General features: G+C 41.3%; 1 protein-coding gene across 3 annotated transcripts in view; it reads left to right on the top strand.

Annotated features, from left to right (window-relative positions):
- NTRK2 (neurotrophic receptor tyrosine kinase 2) overlaps nucleotides 1-14912 on the top strand; it is a 366752-nt gene that overhangs the window by 186215 nt on the left and 165625 nt on the right. The gene's annotated exons all lie outside the window — the stretch shown is intronic.

Below are 14912 nucleotides of genomic sequence, written 5' to 3' on the forward strand. Positions count from 1 at the left end.
GCATAGAGGTGTTTATAGTGTTCTTTGATGGTAGTTTGCATTTCTGTGGGGTCGGTGGTGATATCCCCTTTATCATTTTTTATTGTGTCTATTTGATTCTTCTCTCTTTTCTTCTTTAGTAGTCTTGCTAGCGGTCTATCAATTTTGTTGATCTTTTCAAAAAACCAACTCCTGGATTCATTGATTTTTTGGAGGGTTTTTTGTGTCTCTATCTCCTTCAGTTCTGCTCTGATCTTAGTTATTTCTTGTCTTCTGCTAGCTTTTGAATGTGTTTGCTCTTGCTTTTCTAGTTCTTTTCATTGTGATGCTAGGGTATCAATTTTAGATCTTTCCTGCTTTCTCTTGTGGGTATTTAGTGCTATAAATTTCCCTCTGCACACTGCTTCAAATGTGTCCCAGAGATTCTGGCATGTTGTATCTTTGTTCTCATTGGTTTCAAAGAACATCTTTATTTCTGCCTTCATTTCATTATGTACCCAGTAATCATTCAGGAGCAGGTTGTTCAGTTTCCATGTAGTTGAGCGGTTTTGATTGAGTTTCTTAGTCCTGAGTTCTAGTTGGATAGCACTGTGGTCTGAGAGACAGTTTGTTATAATTTCTGTTCTTTTACATTTGCTGAGGAGTGCTTTACTTCCAACTACGTGGTCAATTTTGGAATAAGTGTGATGTGGTGCTGAGAAGAATGTATATTCTGTTGGTTTGGGGTGGAGAGTTCTGTAGATGTCTATTAGGTCCGCTTGGTGCAGAATTGAGTTCAATTCCTGGATATCTTTGTTGACTTGATATCTTTGTTGACCTGGATATCTCGTTGATCTGTCTAATGTTGACAGTGGGGGTTACAATTACAATTTTTATTTTTTGTAACTGTTGACAGTTACAATTATTATTGTAAGTGTCTAAGGACTTGCTTTTTTTTTTTTTTTTTTTTTTTTTTTTTTTTTTTTTTTTTTTTTTTTTTTTGTGAGACGGAGTCTTGCTCTGCCACCCAGGCTGGAGTGCAGTGGCCGGATCTCAGCTCACTGCAAGCTCCGCCTCCCGGGTTTATGCCATTCTCCTGCCTCAGCCTCCTGAGTAGCTGGGACTACAAGGACTTGCTTTATGAATCTGGGTCCTCCTGTATTAGGTGCATATGTATTTAGGATAGTTAGCTCTTCCTGATGAATTGATCCCTTTACCATTATGTAATGGCCTTCTTTGTCTCTTTTGATCTTTGATGGCTTAAAATCTATTTTGTCAGAGACTAGGATTGCAACCCCTGCCTTTTTTTTTTTTTTTTTTGTTCTCCATTTGCTTGGTAGATCTTCCTCCATCCCTTTATTTTGAGCCTATGTGTGTTTCTGCATGTGAGATGGGTCTCCTGAATACAGCAGACTGATGGGTCTTGACTCTTTATCCAGTTTGCCAGTCTGTGTCTTTTAATTGGACCATTTAGTCCATTTATATTTAAAGTTAATATTGTTATGTGTGAACTTGATCCTGTCATTATGATATTAGCTGGTTATTTTGCTCGCTAGTTGATGCAGTTTCTTCCTAGCATCAGTGGACTTTACATTTTGACATGTTTTTGCAATGGCTGGTACCTGATGTTCCTTTCCATATTTAGTGCTTCCTTCAGGATCTCTTGTAGGGCAGGCCTGGTGGTGACAAAATCTCGAAGCATTTGCTTGTCTGTAAAGGATTTTCTTTCTCCTTCACTTATGAAACTTAGTTTGGCTGGATATGAAATTCTAGGTTGAAAATTCTTTTCTTTAAGAATGTTGAATATTGGCCCCCACTCTCTTCTGGCTTGGAGAGTTTCTGCCGAGAAATCTGCTGTTAGTCTGATGGGCTTCCCTTTGTGGGTAACCCAACCTTTCTCTCTGGCTGCCCTTAACATGTTTTCCTTCATTTCAACTTTGGTGAATCTGACAATTATGTGTCTTGGAGTTGCCCTTCTCAAGGAGTATCTTTGTGGCATTCTCAGTATTTCCTGAATTTGAATGTTGGCCTGCCTTACTAGGTTGGGGAAGTTCTCCTGGATGATATCCTGCAGAGTGTTTTCCAACTTGGTTCCATTTTCCCCATCACTTTCAGGCACACCAATCAGATATAGATTTGTTCTTTTCACATAATCCCATATTTCTTGGAGGCTTTGTTCATTTCTTTTTACTCTTTTTTCTCTACACTTCTCTTCTTGCTTCATTTCATTCATTTGATCTTCAATCGCTGATACTCTTTCTTCCAGATGAGTGAGTCAGTTACTGAAGCTTGTGCATTTGTCATATAGTTCTCGTGTTATGGTTTCATCTCTATCAGTTCTTTTAAGGACTTCTGTACGTTGGTTAGTCTAGTTAGCCGTTCGTCAAATCTTTTTTCAAGGATTTTAGTTTCTTTGCGCTGGTTACATAGTTCTTCCTTTAGCTCTGAGAAGTTTGATCAACTGAAGCCTTCTTCTCTCGACTCATCAGAGTCATTCTCCGTCCAGCTTTGTTCCATTGCTGGCGATGAGCTGCGTTCCTTTGGAGCGGGAGATGTGCTCTGATTTTTTGAATTTCCAGCTTTTCTGCACTGCTTTTTCCCCGTCTTTGTGGTTTTATCTGCCTTTGGTCTTTGATGATGGTGATGTACTGATGGGGTTTTGGTGTGGGTGTCCTTTCTGTTTGTTAGTTTTCCTTCTAACAGTCAGGACCCTCAGCTGCAGGTCTGTTGGCATTTGTTTGAGGTCCACTCCAGACCCTGTTTGCCTGGGTATCAGCAGCGGAGGCTGCAGAAGATAGAATATTGCTGAACAACAAGTGTTGCTGTCTGATTCTTGCTCTGGAAGCTTCGTCTCAGGGGTTTACCCTGCCGTGTGAGGTATGAGGTGTCGGTCTGCACCTAGTGAAGGATGTCTCCCAGTTAGGCTACTCAGGGGTCAGGGACCCACTTGAGCAGGCAGTCTGTCCGTTCTCAGATCTCAGCCTCCATGCTAGGAGATCCACTGCTGTCTTCAAAGTTGTCAGACGGGGGCATTTACGTCTGCCGAGGTTTCTGCTGCTTTTTGTTTAGCTATGACCTGTCCCCAGAGGAGGAGTCTACAGATGCAGGCCAGCCTCCTTGAGCTGTGGTGGGCTCCACCCAATTCGAGCTTCCCGGCTCTTTGTTTACCTACTTAAGCCTCAGCAATGGTGGGCGCCCCTACCCTAGCCTTGCTGCCACCTTGCAGTTAGATCTCAGACTGCTGTGCTAGCAATGAGGGAGGCTCCGTGGGCGTGGGACCCTCTGGGACAGGTGTGGGATATAATCTCCTGGTGTGCTGTTTGCTAAGACCCTTGGTAAAGTGTAGTATTAGAGTAGGAGTTACCCGATTTTCCAGGTGTTGTGTGTCTCAATTTCCTTTGGTTAGGAAAAGGAATTCTCTTCCCCCTTGCACTTCCCATGTGAGGCGATGCCTCACCCTGCTTCAGCTCTCGCTGGTTGGGCTGCACCCACAGATCAGCGCCAACTGTCCGACACGACCCAGTGAGATGAACCCGGTACCTCAGTTGAAAATGCAGAAGTCACCCATCTTCTGTGTTGCTCACACTCGGAGCTGGAGGCTGGAGCTGTTCCTATTCGGCCATCTTAGGCACGCCCAAATTTGGTTCTTAACTAAAGAATGCAACAGTGAAAAGTTGCAATCCATGCAAGATTTATTCATTTATTCATTCAGCTCTTTAGTACCTACAATGAACCAGGCACTGTACTCAATGCTAGAAATACAGTGGGGAGACAAGACAGAAATATGTGTTGCTTTTAAAGAACTTACAGTTTAGGAGGAGGTTACGAATAAGTAGATAGCTAAAAATTCAGAGTGGGAAGGAACTATGACAGAGAAAGAACAGGGTGCCTTGGAAATACAGAGAACAGTAGACAACACTAATGAATGTTCCTACCATTGTCTATCTCTGAGCTTTACAATTCAGTCTCTACTATTTTGTGGGCATTTTATGCCCTATTTTTAAAACCTTTCAATTAGAAATTGAGACAGCTATTGAGTACCTACCATGTAGGAAGTGCCCTGCTTGACGGTGTTGTATCTTATGAAGCTTATGGAAGAGAGTACAGAGTTGAATAAGACACTTTTTTTTTCCACACAGAGTGCTTAAAATCTCATAGGAGAAATAAGATTACATAAATAATGAATGCAGTGCAGAGTGTTGTGTTTATCATAAGAGACAAACAGCCCAAATGTCAATGGAGATATTTCTGATTTGGGGAATAAATAAATGCTTCATGATAGGGTAACTTTTAATGTGAATTTTATTGAATAAATGAGTTTAATGATCAAAGATGAAGCATGGGGGTTACATGTCTGGTGGGGGAAAAAAAAACCACACATCAAACACAAACACACCAAATCTGAAAACAGGGAATGTGATTATTTTATTTTACTCTCATTACATCCCCAGCATTAATCACACTGTCTTGCATCCGTCAGGTGATCAATGAATAATTTTCAAATGAATGAATAGAAAAATTCGAGGCATCTTTACTAAAGATGCAAACTAATAGTTTAACTGAAATTTTAAGGTGAAATTAAGATGATAAAACTGGAGGCAGGTCATGGGGCCAGGTAAAGATTTTGAATGTCATTGAAGAGTTTGGACCTTATTATTCCCTTACCCCTATGTTTACATAACACCATTATGTTCACCAAAGCTCACTTGACCTTAAGATGGTCCAATCAGGTAGTCAGGACAGTAATTATTGCCCCATCCAATAGAGAGGAACTCAGAGACAGTCCAAGTAATTATGGACGTTATGTCAGGAAATACCGAATCCAAGACTTAACACCCAAGGTAGTACAAACTTGGTTTCTATTCCTTTGTACTGCATTATGTCTCTGTTCTGAGGCAGAAACGCCCTTTTGGTGTTGGGAGCTGTAGAAAGAAATGACATTATCAAAGCTATTTCTAAGATAAACTGGGAGTGAAAGGGGCTGGCAGCCAGGTCGCTAGGGATGAGGACATTAAAATAATGTGAGAGAAGACCAAACTGTTGTGGTGACCATGAGCATAGGCAGACTAGGATTTCTTTTTAGCAGGGATAAAAGGTTTTAGCATGAATTCTACCCTTTCTGGTCTATGACCTAGGTCAGGGTTTCACAATCTCAGCACTGTTGACATTTGGGGCCTTGAATTCATTGTTGTCCTATGCATTGTCCCTGACCTCTGCCTGTTAGATGCTCCTAGCACACACTTTCCACCCACCCCACCATTGTGACATCCCCAAAATGTCCCCGTGGCCAAATTTCCCGTGGGAGGCAAAATCGTCCCCATTTGAGAACCACTGACCAAGGCAATCAATTTTGATTAGTTTCCAGAAAATCAGTGGACCCTAAAGAGCACATTGGGCATTTAGTGGGAAAACATCAAGCAAAGAAATGCAGTCTCATCTGATGGGCTTAGGTTTCTTCCACTGACAGTGTGCATGATGGCTCATAGTGAATTTGTTTGACCGGCATTGCATTTTAAATAATGGGTTTTCATTTTGTCCTATTTATGGTCATTTTATCCAATTATTTGTATTCAGCACCCAGCTTTATAAGTGTGTATAATCCTGTTATGTTCTATTCCATTATGGGAACTTCCTAACAGAAGAACACACAGTAATACAATTAAATAAACTTTTTGTCTATTGTGTTGGCCTCACACATTTCCTGACTTTGGCTGGATTTGAATGTGGCTATGGGATGGGAAGGGAGACAACGGGTCACTAAAAAGAAAGACAAAGGTGCTGAAAGGTGACATGAAACAGGTCACCACAGTTCCCAGATTGGTGGGAAGAATTCAGATACCACTTAAAATGGAAAATATCCTCTAATGAGAATGGAGCTAAAATTTTCTTCCTCCCTCCAAAATTCCATAACACAACGGCAAAAAGTTTCCTGTGTGGTGCTTTGCATGAGCTACAACAAATGTTGGTCTAGAAGGACTAAAAAAGAATTTGCATGTTTTATATATATGAATATAAATAATGTAAGTATAAATATGAATATAACTATAAATATGTAGCAGAAATTGCAAAGGCATTTCTAAACACATTTAATGTGGTAACAAAGCTTATGCAAGAAAGAACAGAGAGCACGGCCTTCCTTCATGCGGGGCTCACTTGGTGACTGGGCACAATGGACAGGTCTGGGCAAATCAGCCAAGACATGAGTCATTGTTTAGGTTTTCCTTGGAAACAGAAGCTCCTGGGAATTTGACATCAAGTGTTTGCCAGACTCTGTGGACTTGTTAGTCTCTTGCAGGGCCACTAACATCGCTTCTAAGATGATACCCTGAGAATCAGCCAGTTTCCTCCGCAAAGACTTGCCCTGAGTGCTAACCAGCATGGCTTTGCAGAGAGAAGGGAATTTGGGGCATGTCTCAGGGAGTCATTCATCCAACATTAAGACAGTGTTAACAGGGAAATTGCGTGTGTGTGTGCAACCAGACATCACCTGCCTTCCCTGCAGGGAGCTTGTGACAGCTGAGAAAATGTTTATAAAGCATTTTGAGCTCTCACTGGGGTGGTACTGTAGAAAGGCAAATCTTTGATATGACTCTCTCACTTCTGTCAACTCCTGTTATTAAGCAGAGGTTGCCCCTGCCTTTCTCAAAGTTCCAATCATGGAAAGTAATTATTAGGAGTTGCAGGTTCCATTTTTCACCTACCCAGTGAAGATTGTAACCACCTTTGTTAAAGAAAAAACTTTCTGGAATCTATAAGAGATTTTAAAAATTCAATGTTTTATGTAGTTTAATTGGGAATGAATAAAATGTAGACCCACTAAACTGCCTTTGAAATAGTCCACATGTACTAAACGAAAGAGAGAAATAGTTGGCAAGTTTCTTCTCAAAACTAAATGTTTGAAATATGTGATCAAGACATCTTGCTATGTTCCAGGCAAGTCTAATTCCATCTATTCCCACTTGAGGCTTCTGAACTTTATGGGATGTGAGGCTTTTTTTTTTTTTTTAAATGCTGCAAAGAAGCTGATCAATTTTCAAATTAAAGCAATATCTGATCTCTAGTGAGTTTCCTGGCATATAGCAAGCATTCAATAAATACTTTTTTTTTAAATTGCTTTTGTAGAGCACTGGCCTTTTCTCTTAAGATGAGGATATAGTGGCCCCAAAGCCTCTGAGTATTATTTAGCAGGAGAAAATCTAGGCTGGTTGACTGAGTGCTTTTCCTTAAATTGCACATGATCTCACATTCTCAAAATACCCAGGCTCAGGAAAGCTATATAAGGCCATGTGTCAATCTTCTCAGTCATATATGCCTAATGTTTAGTCCTGTAGACTTTGAGAGCTTGTATAGGCCTTAGATGCCATTTCTCAAATTTTGTTTTCATGGAGCAGGAAACGGAGTCCATGAGAGGGAAGTGGCTCGCTCAAGGTCATGCCATTCACTTCCGGCAGTGTCTAGAGAGGGCCCACATCTTCTGACATTCTAGTCCAGCTCTTTATTCCACACTACTGCCTGGAGTACTGGATTCTAAGAATTGCTCAGCTTTAAATACTGTCTTCAGTCATGTTCCATTGGAGAGCCACAAATCATTAAGGTAGCAAATATATTTGCAAAATATATAATGGATTTTTGATTTATGTTGTATGTATAAGCTGCATATTGGCATTTTCATTACATTTGCTATATTTAATATTGTTATGCTTTTTCACAATTGTTCTCATCCATTCCACAAGTGTTTATGGAGTGTTTATGCAAGGCACTGGAGATCGTGGTGAATTACACAGACAAAATCCCTGCAGCAAATGCTGTTGGCGTCCCCCAGCCTGTGTCCTCTCACCTTTCACCACCCCAGCGCTTGCCTGCAGATTCTTGCTGCAACCACTCATGAGTCTGCATAAAGACCTTCTCTGGGCTGGGGGCGGTGGCTCAAGCCTGTAATCCCAGCACTTTCGGAGGCCGAGGTGGGTGGATCATGAGATCAGGAGATCGAGACCATCCTGGCTAACACAGTGAAACCCCGTCTCTACTAAAAATACAAAAATTAGCCAGGTGTGGTGGCGCACACCTGTAGTCCTAGCTATTGGGGAGGCTGAGGCAGGAGAATCGCTGGAGGCGGAGGTTGCAGCAAGCCGAGATCGTACCACTGTACTCCAGCCTGGGCAACAGAGTGAGACTCCATTGCAAAAAAAAAAAAGAAACAAACAAACAAACAAACAAAGGACCTTCTCTTAGCTGGAAGCCTCCAGTCAATGACAGGTGGGAGTTGGAGGGTAAATGACCCTCACCTTTGGGATGGGATAACTCTAAGGTTCATTCTATTCCATCACTCCAAGTTCCCCAGGCATTTGAACTCCAGTTGTCCACAGTGCAACCCCCTGGATAATGTATCCATTACAGGCTTCCTACCTCTTTTTGTTTCCCTTTTTGACTACTCCTTTTGTGCTTCCTGGGATCTCTTCTTAGTAAACTACTTTTGCATGGCTCCTTAGTCAGGGTCTGTTTCTAGGGGAGCTGGTCTAAGACAGTCACTGGCTTCTTGAAGCTCAAATTCTAGAAAAGGATGCAGATAATAAACAATAAACAAATAAAAAAAGGTCACATATGGGTGCCTACTGAAAAGAATGAAATGATAGAGAGTGGAAAGGGGTTCAGAGAAATTCTGATTAAAGTGTGAAGTTGGGGTCCCTCTGATAGTGTGATATTTGACCTGAAACCTGAAAAACAAGAATTAGTTATGAAAAAGAGTCTGAGGGCCGGGTGCGGTGGCTCATGCCTATAATCCCAGCACTTTAGGAGGCCGAGGCTGGCGGATCACTTGAGGTCAGGAGTTCAAGACCAGCCTGGCCAACATGGTGAAACCCCGTCTCTGCTAAAAATACAAAAATTAGCCAGACATGGTGGCACACACCTGTAATCCCAGCTACTCTGGAGGCTGAGGCAGGAGAATTGCTTAAACCCAGGAGGTGGAAATTATAGTGGGCTGAGATTGTGCCACTACACTCCAGCCGGGTCAACAGAGCGAGACTCCGTCTCAAAAAACAAAACAAAACAAAAGAGCCTGAGAAGAAGATTCTGGGAAGAGGTATGAAAAAATGCAAAGTGAGCAGAAATAGGAAAGAGAACACTGGGCTGTTTCATGGGGAATGAGGCCAGGGAGGGGGAAGACCGAGTAGGTTGGCCCTGTCATGAGAGACTCTGTAGTAAGGATCAGAAGTTTATACTAAATGCAACGAGAAACCTTTGGAGGATGTTTTAAGCAGGAGAATGCAATAATCTGATTTATACTTGAAAATGATTACTCAGGCAGCTCATGGGAAACAGATCAGGGGAAGGCAGGAATGAAGCAGTGAGCTAAGTTAGAAGGCTACTGAAGAAATCTAGGTGAGAAATAATAGATGCTTTTCAGTTTCCAGACTCAACTGTTGATAGAGAACAGAAGTAAATAGAATACGAACACAGAGTGCATACACATTTATATCTTTGTCTCTGTGGGTATTTATATGTACTGAAGTGGTTCTTAGCATTTGGGGGTGAGAACTCTTTGAAAATCTGATGAAATCTGTGGATCTCCTCTCCAGGAAAATGCAAATGTGCACCGACACACGATTTTAAATGTGTGCTGACAGGTTGGGAAGTCATGGAGTCAGTTAATAAAACCTCAAGCATATGTTTTTTGTTTTTGTTTTTTCCTACATCTGTTAGTAGGGGTAGGCTCTCTGTAGTGGTAAGTCAGTCCCAAAGTGGATCACAGTTCAAACACATATTTTTGTTTATGGATGAGAATGGAAGGAAAGATAGCTCAGCTTCATTGGCCCTCTGGTAGAAAGACTCTGAGATGTGTTCTACTCTGTTTATGCCCACATAACAATACTGGGAGAATTCATTGTTCCTTGAAATGGCCCCGTGCTATCTTCAAGTCATAACTTCCAAGCTTGCCCTAGGTGTTATCTTAATTTTGGCCAGGTCGAAGGGAGTACACAGAGGAAGTCTTAATAGGCAAGGCCTGGAAGTGGGACCCATTGCTCTGCTCCCCCTTCATTGACTAGAATTTAGCCATCTGGCCACAACTAACCACAAGGGAAGCTGGGAAATATGGTGTAGCTGGGTGGGGAAAACCGGAAATACAAATTTCAGGAACAGTTAGGAGGTTCAGCCATAATACACACATTTTTCTTTATATTTGTCACATAGGAGTTGCTCAATGTTACATTTTTAGAGAACAGTGGAAATACCTCACGTAAGTCTGATGAAAGACAAGGGATGGAGCCAAGTGAAGGTTGGTCAGGAGGATACAATACCCTTTGTGTCATGATTTCCAGAACCAGTTTAACTCAAGGCAAGCCCTCTTCCTAGACTGTGGAGATGGGGCTTTCTTTTATTAAGGGTATGTCCTTAAGTAAAAGATTAAGATCCAATTGAAGTGGAAACTTGGCCCCGAACTACACTGTTCTGTGCCCGGAGGAACTGGAATTAATTTGAAGCACACTATTACTCACCCCGATTATGTGCCAGTAGGAAAGGGGGATGATGATGCTGTCAACAAGGCGAATTTTGCGTTCATCTTCTCTCACTCTAACAAGCAGTCATTCTAGATCTTAGATGTGACAGTTCATTGGCTACTCAGGCAAGCACTTGGCCTATCTACTCTGGACTCAACTCTGGTCCATCCTCTCCCTGAAGCAAAGCAGCCCAGAGAGTCCTCTTTCAAATGTCCTTTAGGGAGTGGGTGTGGTCCTAAGAAGTTGGAGGTGAAGTCCATTTTTATTAGTAAATCATATTTTACCATTTGATTCCATGACAATGGTAAAGTCATTTTTCTTGGGGGTGGAGGGTGGTGAGTCTTACCTTAAAAAATAAAGAAAATCGTTTGGCAAATGTCAATTTCTTCAGTGTTAGAAGGGAGGAAAGCTGATTTTCTCTTAACATACTAAAATGATTTTTCTGAAACTTAAAAATATCCAGAAGCTGTTTTCTCCTGAGATCAGAACCTTTCTAAGCCTCATGTTTAATGTTTGAGCTATTCAGTACCTACAGGGAGGGTCAGGTTTCTTCCATGTTGCCTGTTCCCAGCTCCTTCCTCTGATTCTCTCATTTACATCATAAATATTCCTTTTCAACCCCCTATGTTTTAGCTCTTTCCTTTAAGAGAAATTTAAAAAGCATTTTTTTTTTTTTTTTGCCATTTATTTTATTTAATTTAAATTCCATCTTAGAGCTGTTAATGTGTTTACATGCTATTTTTTCCTATATTCCTTCTCTCCGGTCAGGGAAAATGGTGAGCTTTCTTCAACATGAGATGGATTTAATTGGTTAATTTCATAATTTAGAGTCTTTCTTGGTCTACATTCCAAAAGGAGGGGATTCTTTAAGCTCAGTACAGCTACATTTACTTTTGAAGGAGCCCTTTATTTTGCAGTGAATAAAGTCTCTCTTATTAAACAGAAAATAAAAGAAGGTTTGGCAGGACTCTACTCCCCATGGATGAAACATCACAGGAAATTGAGAAATTGTTTCTTTTTGGCCTTGTGGGAAAATTTTGCTTGTGAAATTTAGTGTTAAAGTTTTAAGACGACTGCTTAAATCCATCAAGAAAGAGCTGTTGAATGCATAACAGCTTCTAGGGAAGAGGTGCCAGCCTGACCTTTCTGTATCTGGTCTGTTAAATGTTCGAGGAAGCGTGTGGTATGATCAAGAAGATTGTATATTCTCTCCTACATCATGACCGAGTTTATTTTAAAAAGAACATAGAAATAGTTCATTAATTTAAGAATAATTTTGTCAAAAGTTGGCCTCAGCTGGGTGAGCCTTCCTTTGTGCCTATAAGACATGACATTGTATAGGCCCAAATGAGAAACGACTCCTAGGTAGAGAGTCCAGTTTCCATTCTCAGGTTGATCTATGGGCTCTAGAATTTTGATATCAAGCCTGTGTCTTGAGCTTCAGACTATTCTGCCAACTGAGGGTATTGCCTTCCATTTTCTTCACATAGGCACCTTGTTTGAAATTTGTGGCTAAAACCCATGTTCTCAATTTGACTCCTAAATCTGTTTTCCTTCTAAGTTCCTTAGGGACTCTATGGGCAGCATAACCATATACTTAGTTGTCCAAATCTGAAACCTTCATTGTTTTCTCTCTGTACTTCCCTCAATTTGCAATTAATCACCAAGTTCTGCTACTGTCCCTAAATATGCCTGCAGTCATTTCCTTTCCTTCCCCTTCCCCTTCCCAAATTCCCAGTTCAGGCCACAATTCTCTCATGCCTTGATTTCTCTAAAAACTTCCTTAACCAATCTCTTGCCTTCAGTTTTTTCCTCCCGTAATCCTGATTTCACCCTGCAGCCAAAATGATTTTTCTAAAATTAATCTTGACAATGTTACTTCCTGGCTTGAGTTTGATTACTTTCTTTCTTTCTTCCTTTCCTTCCTTCCTTCCTTCCTTCCTTCCTTCCTTCCTTCCTTCCTTCCTTCCTTCCTTCCTTCCTTCCTTCCTTCCTTCCTTCCTTCCTTCCTTCCTTCCTTCCTTCTTTCTTTCTTTCTTTCTTTCTTTCTTTCTTTCTTTCTTTCTTTCTTTCTTTTTCTTTTTTTTTTTTTTTACCTAACTGTGCAATTTTCACTACAATATCCAAACTCTTGACTTGGCCCTTACTTGTACCTCTCAGTTCCCTCTCCCCACCCCCCTTCCAGCTGCATCAGCCTCTGGACACATTCAGCACTTCTCACCTTAGCCAGAACTGGATTCTGAGTGCAGTCAGCGTTCTTTCCTCTGCTCTTTCCCATTCTTGGCTAATTCTAATCTATTTTCTAGAAATCCTCTGAGCCCTCTCTCTTGAGCCCCCTTCCAACCCTCCATTGGAATAGAGGCTTCTTTTCTGAGCTCCCACACTCTGAACTTACGTCTTAGATGGCTCATCCTCCACCGAGAGCTTCTTTTTTTTTTTTTTTTTTTTTTTTTGAGATGGAGTCTCGCTCTGTCGCCCAGGCTGGAGTGCAATGGTGTGATCTTGGTTCACTGCAAGCTCCGCCGCCTCCTGCGTTCACACCATTCTCCTCCCTCAGCCTCCCGAGAAGCTGGGACTACAGGCGCCTGCCACCACACCCGGCTAATTTTTTTCTTTTTTCTTTCTTTCTTTTTTTTTTTTTTTTTGTATTTTTAGTAGAGACGGGGTTTCACTGTGTTTGCCAGGATGGTCTCGATCTCCTGACTTCGTGATCTGCCCACCTCGGCCTCCCAAAGGGCTGGGATTACAGGCGTGAGCCACCACGCCCGGCCAGCTTCTTAAGGGCTGCTTTGCAGCTCATTTTTCTTTGAAGGCTCTGTTTTGCCTGATAAATAAATAAATGAGAATGAATAACTACTTATAGTGTTTTTCTATATTTAAAATTGAATTCTAATCATACTGTTATAAAATTCGGCTAATTTTGGTGATTTTGGAGCATGGGAAATGCAACTAAAAAAGAATGAAAAAAACACCCCACTATGATTTGACATCAGAAGATATGAATCCAGGCTCAGTCACCACAAGCTGAGAGATTTGCTAAGTGTATCAGCCTCCCTGAGTCTCAGTTCCTCGTCAATAAGCATAGGATAATTTCTCATGTAAACAAAGCTTGGCTGAGGACCAAGGAAGAGGTGCCCAGTGGGTGGGTGGAGGCACTCAGTGAACTGTAATGACTTCACAGGTGAGAAGAATTCTTATTTTCTGTATATCTGCAGTTCTCATTGTGCAAAACTCCAGCCTGGGAGAAGTGAGGTGTGAGTGGTTTCATGGGGCACCGATGGGAGGGAAATATTCGCCAGGTCTTTTCCCAGTTAGGTGGAGCCACACCAATGGTGGGTGGGGAATTCAGCAATTCCTGTTAGGGGAAATTGTTCCTCTTTAGTTTTCCCATTGGGTAGAGCTCAAAAGTACCCTTCTACCCTCTCAAATACTGTTGGTGACAGTGAGACCTGGCATAGTGTTGTAGCAATTTGATAACCTGTATTGAGAACTTTCACAATATTCATTCTTTTTGAATGAGTAATTCAATTTCTAGAATTTTTCTAAGGAAATTATTTTTAACAAGAGAAGGGGAGCACTTAAGATGTGTAAAGATGTTCATTGCAGTTGTGTTTATTATAGTTAATGATCAAAAATAAACTGAAATGTGCAAGCAGTGAGGGATTGTGATGGCATTGCCCTTTGGTGGGTTCTCTCTAAAATGGGAATGTAACGTTGAAAAATTACTTAAGTGAAAAAAACTAGGCTTAAAAAATTCAGTCTGTGGTTTAATAAAAAGTATTTAAATCAAACAAGTATAGGAAAACAAAAGATGACCAGTGGGATAATACACTTTGTTTTAAATGGGGTTAGTTGTAACTAAGAAATCCACAGGCAGGACTCTGCCTCCCTAGACTAACAGCTCCGATGAATGAAGTTCACTGTCTTCTGTGCAAAGGAATCTTTATTTGGCTTTGGCTCAAGGCCAGGCCTTCATCTCGTCTTCTAAAACCTGGAAGGAAGCATTCAGAGGAAAATATCGATCAGAAGTAAACTTCAGCTTAGAAGTTGGGGGGCTGAAGTTGTAGGATACCAGGGAAGGAAAGCCTACATTTACCCTTGAGCAATCATCATGGCAACAACCTCCTAAGTCATCTTTGAGTGTGCAAAGAGCTTTTCTGTACAGTGTTCACTTAAATTGATTTCTCTTCAATTTAGCTAGGTAATTATCCAAAATGCCTGTAAAAATTTGAAAGAGGAGGGAAACACAGTTACTGATTTGAGGTCCCTTCCCTTTATCTTCCTCATATTCAGGGATTTCCCCACTGCGCGGAATTAACTTTGAACCCAGGGAAATTACCTAGAAGGAAATAGCTGGGCTCAGGAAGCAAGCAGACATTTCACTGTGGCTGTATTCACGGGAGGCTCTCCAGACGTTTGGCAGATATTTTCTTACACGTGCCTACTGGACCTTGT

The sequence above is a fragment of the Rhinopithecus roxellana genome, chromosome 16 (assembly GCF_007565055.1).
Source record: "Rhinopithecus roxellana isolate Shanxi Qingling chromosome 16, ASM756505v1, whole genome shotgun sequence".
Taxonomy (NCBI): domain Eukaryota; kingdom Metazoa; phylum Chordata; class Mammalia; order Primates; family Cercopithecidae; genus Rhinopithecus; species Rhinopithecus roxellana.